Below are 15461 nucleotides of genomic sequence, written 5' to 3'. Positions count from 1 at the left end.
TCATTGTCGTCTGTCGTTTCATTCACTATTGAATCGGTTCAGGTGTTCGTCGAATATTACAATTTTTACTACACGCAGAAAAAGGTTGTTAATAAATTTGATAATAAGATCAACGAGAAACATACATATGGAAATAAATATTCCTTCTTCTTTATAACTATGTTATTTATAACAGGATTAGCCTGTTCATCTTCGAAATATATACATAATATTGGCTCAGCAAATTAAATAGGTTAAAAAATTAAAAATTATGCAGAAAAAACACTAGCAGACTATCAAAGTGGATTTAGACCATAAATCCTATGCATATTTTTTAAGAAATCCTAGAAAAATCTTCAGTAGGAAGAACAGAAAAATTCATCTAGTATTTATTGATTTTCAAAGCCGTTTAGACAAGATAAAGACAGATAAGATGATGAAACCAAAGAAGCCAAGGAAACTGATACAAATACAAAGCTAGAGTTTCAAAGAGAACTAACAGATAAGCTTAATACATACCAAGAAGTAAAGTGGGGGACCCACCTTCTCTACACTATTTATTCTGTAACTTGAGCCAATACTAATGAAAACAAATTGGAACAAGAAGAATATATTTATAAATAACATATATATAATTACAGACGTAGATGATTTAGTGGTCATAGAAAAAATAAAAGTTAGTGTAACCAAGGCAATTAACGAGCTGTAGGCTGAAGTCACGAAACATTAGTTACAAATAAAAGAAAAGGAGACAACATATTATATGGAAATAAACAAAAATCAAATATATGAGAGAAACTTGAAGATAGACTATCTTAAAATTTGAAAAAATAACTACATCAACTACCTAAAGGAACCATGGAAACAATTGGAAAATAAAGAATTCAGAAAAAAAATGTTAAGAAAAACCAAGTCGTTGGAAGAAACAGAAATATAACTAAAAGCAAAAAATTAGATAAAAAGAGAAAAATAAATAAATCAGTTATCACTAAAAAGTGGAAACAACAATAATAAACAAAAAATAGGAAGAAATCTTAAGAAAACTTAAAAGGAAAATAATGAGAATAGGGAGAACGAAAATTAAAAAGAAATAAACACATATATATATATATATATATATATATATATATATATATATAGATTTAAAAAAAGAAAATATAGTGAGAGTATGATCTACTATCTTTAATGGGAATTAACTACATTTTAGTTAAAATATGTTTATTTTTACATTTAAATTTTCACTTGGGCAAGCGTTCCCATAATACAAATAAAAAAATGCAAATTGTTTTTGCTGAAGGAAGGTTTTTTCAGCCAAGAGAAATAAAGTGATTGATTCATCACAAAATAGAATCAAAAGGAAGTAAATGGTAACGATCATAATGATGAATCTTGGTAAGAATTTTACTGAAAAATATGAAATTAAATTTTGTTAATATTTGGTATTAAATTTGTTAAATGTTTACGATAAACGTTAAATGTTGAAAACCGGGTGTGTTTGAAGCAAAAATAGAAGAAATATAAGCTAAAACAGAAATTAGAATTCTAATAAAATTTAAGTAAATATGGCAAGTATTATTGGATAAAAAAATATTGAAATCAAAAATATCAACCAAGGGTAAAGTCCGTGAATGATCCTTGAAATACAAGAATGGAGAAATAATTCAAACTTAGTCAAAGTAACGAAATAACAGGGAATAAGACAGTAAAGGTACTTATTGAGAAAAACAAATTAAAAACCACTAGATAAAAGACCAGAAGGCAAATCGAAGATAAGATTGTAAGAGGAACAGATGGAGAAAGAAACTTGAGAAAGATAAGGATAAGAAAATGGAACAGAAAGTGACTAATACAAGGAATAAATCAAAATATTAAGAAAGATCTTAATCTTAACAAATTAGAAGCGTTTGAGTTATGGTGTTACCGTCGCATGCTTAGAATCCCGTGGACAGCATACATATCTAACGAACGCGTGCTAGAGACCGTGCACAAAGAGCGAGAATTGATCAACATCATCAAAATGAGAAAGGTCCAATACTTCGGTCATATAATGAGAGGACCTAAATATCGCTTACTCCGGTTAATCATTCAGGGCAAAATCGAAGAAAAACGTTGGGTCGGCAGAAAACAACTGTCCTGGCTGCTTAACATTAGACAATGGACAGGTCGAACGGTCGAGGAACTGTTTCATCTAGCTGCCGACCGAGAATCATTTCATCAGCTTGTCAATGTGACGATAGCCAACGCTTGAATACAAGCACGGCACACAAAGAAGAAGATTAAGAAAGATATTAAAAACTGTACAACCAAACTCATAATGAGCTGAACCTTTCTGAACGCACAACATGAACAGAAAAAAGGGATTTTTGAGAAAAAACAGCTACAGCTTTTACGGGAACGTATATATTGTATAATAATAATGATGATGATGAATCTAAGAGATACTCGATACTAAAATACTTGAAAAACCCAACAAAAAATCGAAAATAAAGAGACTTGGGGGTTAACCAACCAAATGAGATTAAAAAATAAAAGAAAAGAAAAAACTGTATGGTGGCAAGAAAAAAGGATTCACACAAATTTTTAAAATTTATAATTGCATAAAAGAAAGCCAATTGTAGCTTGGAGCTAAGAGATAAAAGTTTTTGTTGAGGGGTAAATATTGTCTGAATGAATTGAGAATTTTCGCAATTTTGGCGATTTTGTCAATGACACTTTTCATGTACTGAAAAAAAGCTTTCATATAATGAATTTGATTCTTTGGATTTAAATTCAACGGGAGAAAATTGTTTGTGGATGCTCCTATTGATATGATTTTTATAGTAACCGTTTTATACGAGGGCTTGCTTTAAAAAGAAGAGCTCAGTTCAACCGAATGAATCATCGCAAATATATATTGATCTGGAAAACAAGGTAGTAATGACTGAATTAATTTGTGAAGGTGGTTTTTTCTACCCGTACCATTTTTTAGAAGGTGTAGTATGAAAATAAATTACTTATCGATTATTAAAACTATATCAAGGCTTCACATCTTCAATAAGAATGATACAAAGATGCGTTTTTGAAATAAAACGTGGTTGTAAAAAATAAACGATGTGATAGTTCGACTAAATCAGTAAAAAATAAACTGATTCATAAAAAAAAATTATTTTTTTATGACACAAATATGGGAAACGATTATCCATCAATTAAAACTATAATAACACTGATGTAGGCGCATTTTGATAATCTTTTCGATCATAACCTTTTTTATAAAATCGTTTATTGTGTAAATACCGTTTGCCTTGTTTATAGTAAAACATTTAATAGATTAAACTGTTTATTTACAATTTAAAACATTAAGATAATAATTTAGTAAATAAGATGATAAAACTTTGTAAGATTTTTCAGCCAGTTCAAATTCACCCTATTTCACGTAATAAGTCGTCAGGCCACTTTCGAGTTTATCAATATTTGTAGGGCGTTGATAAGAACTTTCATTGGCTGATTTTCGTGATTTAAATTTCTGTTGCTGTGTTTGATTGAATAGTAGTGTATTGAGGCGTTTATAATTGGTATTTTAAGGTTGTTATTAAGATTTTAATTGAATACGAATATAGTGTTTTGATTTTCATATACTAGGGTTGTAACTTTTTCTCTATAGTAAAATGCTGAGGTGAGCGTCACGGAACTAGCGCCACCAGAAGGCGTCACAGAAGTAGTGCCACGAAATAGCGGTCACAGTAAACAGTTAAAAAAGTACATTTACGCGACGGAGAGTCCGTTATACAACATGCAAACTTTTTCAATTTTATTAAAATCTATAAAAAATGAATGATAAAAAATGAATAATAAAATTACTTTATTCAATTATAAAAATATTTAAAAAAATACAAGAAGTCACAATGACCTAATGTTATGATAATAGAATGGTTGTAATGACTTCAAATTTTGTAAGCATTGGAAATTAAGGTTTGTGTAAAAGGTGGGACAGACTTTATAAAAAATTAATAGCAATTTTAAGACCTAATGTAATTTGGCTCTATAACGTACACCTTGTAAGAGCCGATAAATTAGACTTTCTAATATAATAACTATAATATAGAACCTTTCTTCGCTCAAAGACACTTGGGCGAGACAGGATGGGACATTTGAACTATTCTGACGTCACTGTCGGTAAGCGTTGAATCTGCATTACCGGCCGAGCATGAACCTTAGCCAAGACCGGAACCATTTGTCAACTGTCAATTCTTTTTCGTCTGTCAACTGTCAATTCTTCTTCTTTTCTGTAGCTAAAGTCAAAACGAAGCTAGCGACCAATGGGAACATTTGACAGACGAAGAAGAATTGACAGTTGACATTACATAATGAACAGAAGGAGAATTGACAGTTGACAAATGGTTCCGGTCTTGGCTAAGCTTCATGCTCGGTTTGTAATGCAGATTTAACGCTTACCGACAGTGACTGAGGTCTGAATAGTTGAAATGTCTCGTCTTGTCTCGCCCATGTGTCCCATCCTCTGCTACTTGGGTTATTTTTTTTTATTGATTTTGCTGGTTTTCATTGTCTAAGTTTCTGTTGCTGTGTTTGATTGTATAGTGGTGCATACAGTAAGTGTTGTCTATAAGTGGTATTTTTAAGTCCTCATAAAAAATTCGATTGTATAGGTACTAAGAAGCATCTGTTATTATCTTCACTGTTTTGAACTGGTACGTTTGTAGAATTTGTATCTTGCGTGGATTTAGCATAGTTTGTACGTCATTAACTTTTTTCCAAGGAGTTTTTCTTAGCTTGTTTTTTTTAACTCACTTGCTAAGTAGGTTGTCCGACAGTATTACTTCTTTTATTTTTATTTGAAATATTCTGTTAAATATTTTGGATAATCAGCCCAAATTATTAATAAAGTAAGAAATCTAGTTTGTCAGTAAGGAAGATGCTCGTTTAAAGAGTATATTTAGTAATTTTATATCTATGCTCAAGTACTATTGCCTTTTTAAATAATTTTTTTTAAATTCAAGCAACTATTAATATAATTTTGATGTAATTTATATTGTTATTTATATATTTCTTTAATTTCAGAAGGTGATGAGGATCGTACTGGATGCATCGTAAGTACAATTATCAAATTGTTCGTTAACCTTTTTTTTTATTTGTTTTGATTTATATTATCGCGATTTTTATAGCAAATTTATATTTATTTCAATATATTCGCGACGCCACTGCTTTTTAAGTCAGAGAATCTAATCATTGCCAGATTTGTCCCTTTCGGCTACATCAGTATCCAAAAATGTTTTTTATATACATTTTAACATACATTGTTGCTATATGTTCAAAATTTGTTTTATTCTCTTTATTAATATTAATTTTTCATGTCATATATATCATACCATTTTACCTACAATACGAATTTCCAAATTTTTTCTCTATTATTCTATATTAATTTATATTATATATTTAATTAGTAGTAAAGAAAGTAAAGAACATATACATTCTGGCTTAATAACTCTGCGTGGGTGCTAACCGCCTCAAGAATTTCTCTGTAGTCGTCCCTATCCATCGCCTTTCTCCGCCAGGCACGTATCCCCATATTTCTAATGTTTTCATTGATGTTATCAAGGAACCCTCTTCTGAATCTTTCTCTTCTTCTCTGACCAATGGTCAATTCAAGAGCGTTTTTCTAGCTGGGTCATTTTGTTCTATCTGCATTACATGTCCTATCCACCTCAGTCGTCCTATCGTAATATATTTTAGAATATCTAGTTCCTGGTCAACTTGAGTACTTAGGACATGTGATGAGAGGGCAAAAATACGTATTATTACAACTTATTATGCAAGGCAAAATCCGAGGAAAGCGAAATGTGGAAAGACGAAGAATATCCTGGCTTAATAACTTAAGGGAATGGTTTGAATGCAGTAGTGCAGAACTTTTTAGAGCGGCAGTCAACAGAGTCCGCATTCCAACCTTCGATAGAAGATGGAACTTAAAGAAGAAAGTATATTCTATAAAGTTTGAAATTGTATTGTCTTCTACACAGTTCATTGTCATTTACGGCATTATAGATTTGATTTAGTACTTTTTTTTTCATTCTAACATGTTTTTATTACTTTTTGTCCAGAGTCCAGATCTCTGTAGCGTATGTTAGGACTGGGCCTATTATTGTTTTGTAGAGTTTTAACTTTGTATTTCTGGATATAATTTAGAATTTAAGAAGAAGATTGAGCCCAAAATAGCATCTGTTGGTCGTGCAAATTCTGCAGTTTATATCTGTGGTAGTATTATTTTTAGTCTTAACGAGCTCTCCTAGGCACCTAGGATCTATTTTTGTAGCCGCTTCTTCTACTGTACGCCTTTTGTACTGTATTAACCGTTCTCCCAAAAATATTATTATCGTCAGCATAGACAAGGATTTGCACTAATTTGTTATATATTGCACTAGTGGTTGTGATTTGTATTACTTTTTATAGAGTCAGATTGCACAGTACACAGAGAGAGAGAGCCTCCCTGGCGCTGCCCGTTATTTGTTTTAAAAGGTTCAAACAGTTTCTTCTGGATTCGTTTACTAAAGTCAACCTCTCCAAAGGCTAGTTTTTTTTTTAATTAAACAACTAATTTGGTACTCTTAACTCTTTCATTGCTCTGAATACTTCTCTTTAATTTACAGAGTAGTAGTCGATCAATTATTCTACCTATTACTCACCTAAATTATTTATAACGGTCCTCGAATACGCCTTTAAAATACTAAAGTGGGAAAATAGAGGAATAAAAATAGACGGGGAAATGCTCAATCATCTGCGTTTTGCCGACGATATAGTACTTATTACCGAATATCTGTGTGAAGCAAAACAAATGCTAGAAAATCAAGTGGTAGAATTAACAGAAAAGTACATATATCTCAGTCATAAAATCAGAATAAGCAAGGATAATCAGACCTGTGAATTTCAACGACGAATAACAATTGCTTGGGCGCTGGTTCACTAAGAGATATCTTTAAGAGCAACATCCCGATAGCTATGAAACGGAAGACATTTGACCAATGCGTTCTTCCTATTATGACATACGGAGCAGAAACTCACTCTCACAAAAACAACAGACTAAAAATGCTAGTGGCACAAAGGAGTATGGAAAGATCGATTCTCGGCGTGAAAAAAAAAAAGACAAAAATAAGGAACCAAGACCTAAGAAAAAGAACAGGTATCACTAATGTCGTCAAACGTATAGCCAAGCTGCAATGGAATTGGGCAGAAGACATACCGAGACTAAAAGACTTAAGATGGACCAGAAAACTAATTGAGTGGCGCTCAAAAGAAGACAAACGCAGCAGGGGACGACCACCAACACGCTGGATGGACGACATTAAACGAATATCCAAGAAGTGGCAACAAGACGCACAGAACTGTGAAGAGTGGCGAAAAATGGGAGAGAACTATGTCCAGCAGTGGACGGAAGAGGTTGCATGATAATGATGAGTCGATTAATTGTCGATTTTCTACCTCTGAAACCAGCCTGGTATTTTCCTAATATTCGTACTGCATATATTCATTCAAAGATATCTCTTTTTTATTGGCTGTCTCATTATGGCATCGTGAACTATATATTTTTATAGTTTATCTGGGAGAATATCTAATCCACGTGATTTGTTCCTCGCTAGTTTTTAACAGCGTTATTAACTTCAAGAATGGTTTCTCTTCCGTCTCGTCTGTTTTGTTTATCTCATCTCTTTTGACTCTTATGTTTTCTTTTTCTTCCTCTATATTAAGGATCCAGTTAAAGTATTCCATCTATTCAATACATTTTTCCTTGTTGTTCAGATGTCATCTTTCAGACTTCTGCATTGGTTTGTAGTTGCCTTAAATTATTTTCTGTTGTATAATTTTCTAAATTTTTAATTCTTGGTAAGGCTTTTCATATATTTACGTTCCTTATTTAAGTGGTTTCGTACATTTTTCTGTAGGCTTCATCTTTTGTTCCTGTTACATTATTGCATTCATCGTCAACTCAACGATTTTTAACGAGTCCCTGTTTCATTGTTTCATCTTTTACTGTTGCTTTTCTATCTTCTTTTATTTATATGTTAATTCCTTTCTTATTTGTTTACTTGTTTTTATTTCTTGTTAGTCATTAGGATTTTTTGCAAATCAGAAGTTCCCTCTAAGTGTATATTTTTTCTGCTCACAATTGACTAGTCAATGTATTTATTTGAATTACTCGATATATCATTTTCGTGTCCATTTCCATTTCAAGCTCATTTTCTTTATATGCACTTGTCATGTGTAATTTGTGTAACGTTCTTTGGAGCTCTTAGTTGTGTTTCTTCCAATATATATTTATTCCTATTTCAGTTTCGTCAGTTTCTATTTACAATTATTGTCAGGTATTCTACATTTGTCTGTTTTCCTTTTGTTTCTTATACTATCACTTAATTCCTAATGTTCCTTTCAATTTTCATCTCTTCCTTAGTTAGGTCGTTCCTAATGTAGATTTGCTCATTTTCTTTTCACTTTACTTTGCTATTGTTTGACATTATGTTCTCTTTTTCATCGTACATTTCTGTTTTTACTACACAAGTTTTATTTCAAAGTTTTCGCAATTTGTTTATCTCAAAATTGATACGTAGTTACATATATCTTCGTGTATAAATTTTCTTACTGTTTACTTAAATTAGTTGATTTTTTCTCTTTTTCTGTATCTATTGACAAATCGTTAATTCCATCTTTATTTGCCTTATTAATTTCATCTGATCCTATTTTGTGTATAATTTAGTACCTCTCTTGTTGTTTCTCTTGTTTTATTTTGATTAGTTTGGCTCATACCTTCCCCAATTTATATAACTAATTACTGAATTCTCGTTTTTCTTATTTATCTGTTTTATTCTTATTTGATGTTTGGTTTTATCGTGAAATTTTGCAACATTTTTGATAATGTTTGATGAAATTAATAAAATATAAGTATATTTAATTTAACGTCTATTTGATTTTTTTCTATGGTCTTAACTACAGTCAATAAATTTTTAAAACTGATTCTAGTGGCTCACTCTTTAGAAATTACATCAAACCAGTAGTTGGCCCCTAGTCAATTTGACCTATTTCTCCCCTACGAACTTTTACCTTGGGACCATTGTAACGTCTACCTTTGTATCTTTTGTCACCTATGAATCTCAACTTCCCGAGTTCAGATGGCAGTCAATTTAAGTATTAAGAAAATATAGGAAGATATGTGACACACTTGGCACCGATGTATCACTATTTTGATTTTAAAACTAGGTTATTCGATGAATGGATCTAAATTGAAAAAAAGTTATTCTGTATAAAAAGTTGTGTGTAGTCTAAAACCTAAGATGCAACCATCAGAGAAACACGAGTGACATTTGATAAAGCTCCAACTAACACAGCGGTTATTTTAAATACGTTAACATACCAGAGTGTTCTCAAAATTGTTAGTTATATTTAATTACATTACTTACTTAAAAAATAATAATAATTAATAAATCCTTACATAATTATGATGGTTATGCACCGAGATTTTATTGTCCAACTAAAATACACAAGCCTACAGTGAGCACGAGATCTATTGTGTCATCAATTAACGCTTCCAACTCCAAATTTTTGACAGACTGGTCTAAATCCTATGATTATAATAATGATTTTAATATAGTTTATTCTTTTCATTTTAGTGAACTCATTAATTAATTTCACTTATCACAAGAGTACATTTTAGTAGGTTTTGATGTAGTTTCACTTTTCACCAACTCACCTTTGGCAAGTGTTTTATCTTCCTTAAATAACCTCTTCTTCTTAACATGTCATACACCAAAGTGCGTAGGCGACTATCTCATTACTAGAATTCTGTTTTTGGCGGCGTGACACAGCTCGCCTGTATTGTGTATTCCTGTCCATTCTTTAATATTCCTTAACCAGGATAATTGTTTGCGGCCGGCTCCTCTCCTACCTTCGATCTTCCCTTGTAGGATTAACTGTGGTATTTCATATTTTGCTCCTCTCAATATGTGCCCAAGGTAACCAATCTTGCGTTTTTTAATTAATTCAGAGAGTTCTCTTTCCACGCCGGCTCTCTTAAGGACGTCATCGTTTCGAACTCTATCCACCCAAGGTATGCGCATAACCCTTAAATAACCAATGGAGCTCTATCCAACCGAACTCACCTGTTTCTTGGAATGTGTTATAATTATTATATTTTTTTTCTTTTGTTGCGAGCTATGCCGATACCTACTAACTTTATTTTGCTATTAACTTGCATTAACCTTTTCTTGTTGTTTGAAACGTTCTAAGCGTTTGGCATTCCTTTCCTCAGGTAGCTTAGCTTCCTCCGTGGATGTGTTAGTTGTTGCCCTGAAAGCCATCAGAGTCTTCTAACTCTAATGCCACTAATTGGTCGCATTGCTCCTGTAGTGATCCTTTCCCAAGTTAATATGCTCCTTTTCTAACTTGGCTGCACCGTACTGAAGACGACCAATAGTCAGAAATACGTATATACGGTTGCCTTACATGTTATACACATATTGCATTATATTTTTTTTGTCTTACTATGTCAAACGCTTTCTTTAGGTTATTCAGACACAGAAATGCTGATCTATTATACTTGCTTAGTGATTTCTCAGTAATTTGCTTTATAACGAATATTGCATCTGTACACGATTTTTCACTACGAAAACCCTATTGTTCATCTGTTAGACTTATCCTCTGATTTATTAGCACTTGTAAAATTTTAGTTGTAATTTTAGAGTCGTATTTAACAAGTTTATACCTCTGTAGTTTTTTGAATAGTAGAATTAGTTCTAATAATAGTAAATAAAATTCTGGAAATTCGAAAGCCTGGGTATACCTAATAGATATATCAGTCTCATAAAAATGACGTTACTGGTGTCAAAAACCGCAATAAGAGTAGATGGGGAACTGACTCCCCTATTTGACGTTAACGTGGAGGTTAGACTGGCAGACGTACTATCACCCATGTTTTTCAAACTAGTTGTTAAGACGGTTATCAAGAAAACCAATGTAACCGGCCAGATAAATGCCAAGTCGGTACAAATTACTGTATATGCAGATGATCTGTGCAGAAAAATTGATTCTGAAGCACGAAAAAGGGAGCTTAAAATAAGTGAAACAAAAACCAAGTTGATGACAGTAAAAATCACAACCGATAGTGACAATAATTTCACAGTAGACAACTACTATATCATCAAACGTGTTAGTGTCATTACTTGTTTGGGTACAGAAATCATTTAAAAGAGTTCCGTAAGTTGCGAAATTAATACCAATGGGAATTATTATATACTATAATAATAAAAGATTGACAATATTAAAATAATTAGACAAAATAACTTCATTGAATTGGCATACTCTTTATTGTCCGCTTAATATATCTCATGGTTTGATTGAATTGTGCATCTAGAACTTTAGTGTGGTGACTCTTTAGCCACACTGGAGCACAATATTTACCTGTTGAATACACTAATTTAAGAGCTCTTATCCAGATTGTGTCTGGCAGATAGAAGAGTAGGGCAGGTACAAGGTAGGAATATTGTTCCTCAAATAAGTTCTAGACATAATTACTATATATAAAACACTAATTAGACCCGTAGTAACCTATGGATAAAGTAACTAATATAGAGGTGTTACAAAGAATGAAGAAAGAATGTGAAGTTATAAAAACTGTTAAAATTAGAAAGATTCAATATCTGGGTCATATAATGAGGGGCGAGAAGTACGTATTAATTAGATTAATTATGTAAGGGAAGATCATCGAGCAAAAAGACAAAAGAGGGAATGTAAAGGTAGTGGGGGCAAAAATATTGTTAGACAGGAAGTGCTATCTTGAGAGGCCAAATTAAACAAGGAAAGAGAGTCTTTCCTTGTTTAAAAAATCAAATTTAGTTGGGTTATGTTATTATTTGTCCCAACTGTCACATGAAATCTTATTTATATTAAAGTTTTTTAACAATTGTTTCACATTTTAGACTGTTATCGTTAATATTTAATTAAAATTTTCTCGTCTAAGACTCATTCTGAAAACTATTTTATAGCTACTGTTAATAAGTGTCGGAAAATTTAAATTTGGCGCATTCGCATTTCCGGATATGTCCGCCATCAGAGGCCACTTTTTTGGTCGCCTTTTCATAACGATTAGATTCCCTCTTTTGTCTTTTTGCTCGATGGGGAAGATACAAGGGAAGAGAAACCCAGGACGACGCAAAATATCCTGGCTAAGAAATTTGAGAGAGTGGTTCGGTTGCAGCTCATTAGAATTATTCAGAAGCGCGGCCAATAAAATTAAAATAGCGATAATGATTTCCAACCTCCGATAGGAGAAGGAACCTGAAGAAGAAGAACCTATGGATGTTAGACCTGGGCAATGACATAAAAGATGACATAAAAAGATATGGTCCAATACAAGAACACGACATTGTAGGATCAGAAGAAGCTACGAGATTAATGTATTAAATCAAAGTCACGATATTGTACGATTTGTGAAAAGTCAGAGCCTGTCATGATTGGAATATGCCCAGAGACAAGAGGATATCAAAACAACAAAGAAAATGTTACATTAAAAGCCCAGGGGGATTCGGAAGAAAGTAATATCCAAAACAAGATAATTCGATTTTTTTAAATTATGATTTGACAAATAGGAAAAAAGAGGCCTAAATGAAACGACATAGAAAAGACTAATCCATGGTTATGATGTCAAAAAGAAGAAAAATAAGAAGGATTACCTTGTCAGATAGTTTATACTTATATTGCTATGTTGTTTTTCTTATACTATACTAATATTGAATAAATTTCTCTACGAATTCATATTTTTATTTGTTTGTAAATGGTGTTGATTTTTTTTTTTAGTTTGAAAATACATTCTCAGAAAAATCGACTGCATTTGATTTAAAGAAAAAGAAGTTTTTTAAATATTTCCCAACTCGCAACCTCTCACTGCGCATATAAAAATACCAAAAAATAAATATGGCGATGATATTAAGAAAAATTTTCAAGGAACTACTAATTTACCTGTGATCGGATCGGGCCTGTTTATGTTTCAGTCTCAGAATCGGAATCAGGTCCTCATTCGTTATGACCAGTTGACGTGCGACATGCAAGAACAGCCCAGCCGATCGCTGAGGAATGCTACCGTTTGATATTTATAGCCCATCTAGAATACATCTTATACCATCGATATAAGATAAATTGATACCTTTAAAAAATAATGAATCTTTGTTCGGCCGATAAAACAAAAGAGTTCTATCGAAACGGTCGGTATACGATTGGTTTTTTATTTCTTTTTCTTTTACATTCATTCATGCTACTGATACCTAAACGGGATATGATTTTTTTAGAGTAGTGGTGGAAAAACGCTGCTACTATTCTCCTTTTAATTGGCTTCGGTATCTCTGTAATATAACAATATTTGAGAAGCTACACAGTGGCGGTAAAAAATTATTACTCTTGCACTACTCGGAAAGGAAAAATGTGCGAATAATTGGAAGATCATAACAATGTTCAAGTAGTCGATACCAAAAGTAATCATCGATTAAGGTAGCAATGTGACACAACTTCAGACCGTCAAGCAATTTTAAAAACTCTTAAGCCTTTTACTTATAAGTCAAAACTGATTTAGGACTCAAACAATTTCTTAAGAAACTGGCAGCAATCAACAAGAAAATCTTGATATCGATGTTGGATTGTAAAGGGGCAGTGGAAATAAGAAAGCTGAAAAGTTTGATGTTTTCAAAAATGTCAACAAATAACTATATAGAGATCAGTGTAATGCCTTCAATAGCAGGAATATTTTCGACGGTTATAAAAAAAAAAAAAAAAATAAAAAACACATATTCTTCGTTCACAAATTGTTGAGAGCACGAAATATGCCTCAAACTCATAAAACGGTCGTAAATCATAGGCGTTCCTAAGGTGTTTATTCATTAAATAAAAATATAATGTTTTAATATTGTTATATATAATATTGATAATATTTTAATACTAATATATTTAGCAAAAAAACAATTAAAACTTTCACGACTAATGTTGGTTATTATATTATATTAATAAAAATAAGAATTTAACCATTAACAATTTTGTAAATAAGAATACCTTATCTCTTTGGATATTTCAATACTAATCTTCGCGTTTAATCACTTTACTAGAAAACCTGGAATTCATATCCGAAGGTATTATTCGTTGAAAGATAATTAAGATGGAATTCCCCAGATTTTTAATAATATAATTATATTCGAAACTTAACTTGAAAGGGTGAAGTTATTACGAACGAAAACAATTTTTTTGTTTAGTACGTTTTTGATTGCATGTAATTTACGGCTCGTCGGTGTTTCCGCGTCTACGGCAGTAATTAGCGTCTCGAATATTTCTTTTGCGAATTATATGCAGTGCGTGAGTGATTTTTTATTCCATATACCTACGAACATATACGTACCTTTCGCTCGTGCTCGTTTTGTTGGATTGTTTGTGATGGCTTCATCATCAAGTTTTACACCGGTACTGTTGCGTACAGTCAGTAAGTCTGTCTATTCACCAAGAGAGAAGACTATTGTCCTGAATGTTCACGATGCTCTGGTTTCTCAGAATCCCACAAACACTGTTCGCAACATAGTCGAAAGTTGTGCCAACATGACTGGCGTAGGAGAGTCAACTATATATAGGTTCCTATCAGAAAGAAAAAAAAACACGGTATAGCTAACCCAAACACAAACGAACACTTAAAGAGAGGGAAAAAGCCTATTGAAATTGATGGATTTGCCAAAAATCGTATTCGAAGGAAAATTCATGGATTTTTTTTTCAAAAACGAAATACCAAACCTAAACAAAATTTTACAAGAAGTTAGAGACGACCCGGATTTGCCTCATATCGGACGAACTAAATTGTGGCAAGTTTTAAAAGAATTAAATTTCCGGTGGGAGAAATCAGACCAAAAATCACTTTTGATTGACCGGGAGGAGATAATATGTTGGAGAAGAAATTATCTAAGATCCATACGAAAATTCCGGGCTGAAGGAAGGCCCATCTTCTACCAGGATGAAACGTGGGTAAACTCAGTTCATACTCTAAAAAAAAATTTGGTCAGATAAAAATATATTAAGCTCTAGGCAAGCCTTTATGGAAGGTTGGTCTACTGGTATCTCCCCACCTTCTGGTAAAGGCAGTAGATTAATCATTTCTCACATTGGCAGTGAAAAAGGATTTGTTAAGCATGGTTTGTTGGAATTTCAGTCCAAAAGCACAAAAGACTATCACGAGGAGATGACAGCTGATGTTTTCGAAGAGTATTTTGAGCAAATGATTAAACACATACCACCAAATTCAATTATAGTATTAGATAATGCACCTTATCATTCACGACTAGTAGAAAGACTTCTAACGAATGCTTGGAAGAAACAGGATATTCTTGACTGGCTGCGGAATAAGTATCTGCCTTACGAAGATGGAATGGTAAAAGCAGAACTTTTAAAAATTGCCCGGCAACACAAATCTAAGTTCAAGAAATACG

This window comes from Diabrotica undecimpunctata, chromosome 1 (assembly GCF_040954645.1).
Source record: "Diabrotica undecimpunctata isolate CICGRU chromosome 1, icDiaUnde3, whole genome shotgun sequence".
NCBI classification, from domain to species: domain Eukaryota; kingdom Metazoa; phylum Arthropoda; class Insecta; order Coleoptera; family Chrysomelidae; genus Diabrotica; species Diabrotica undecimpunctata.
This window is presented reverse-complemented; position numbering follows the sequence as displayed.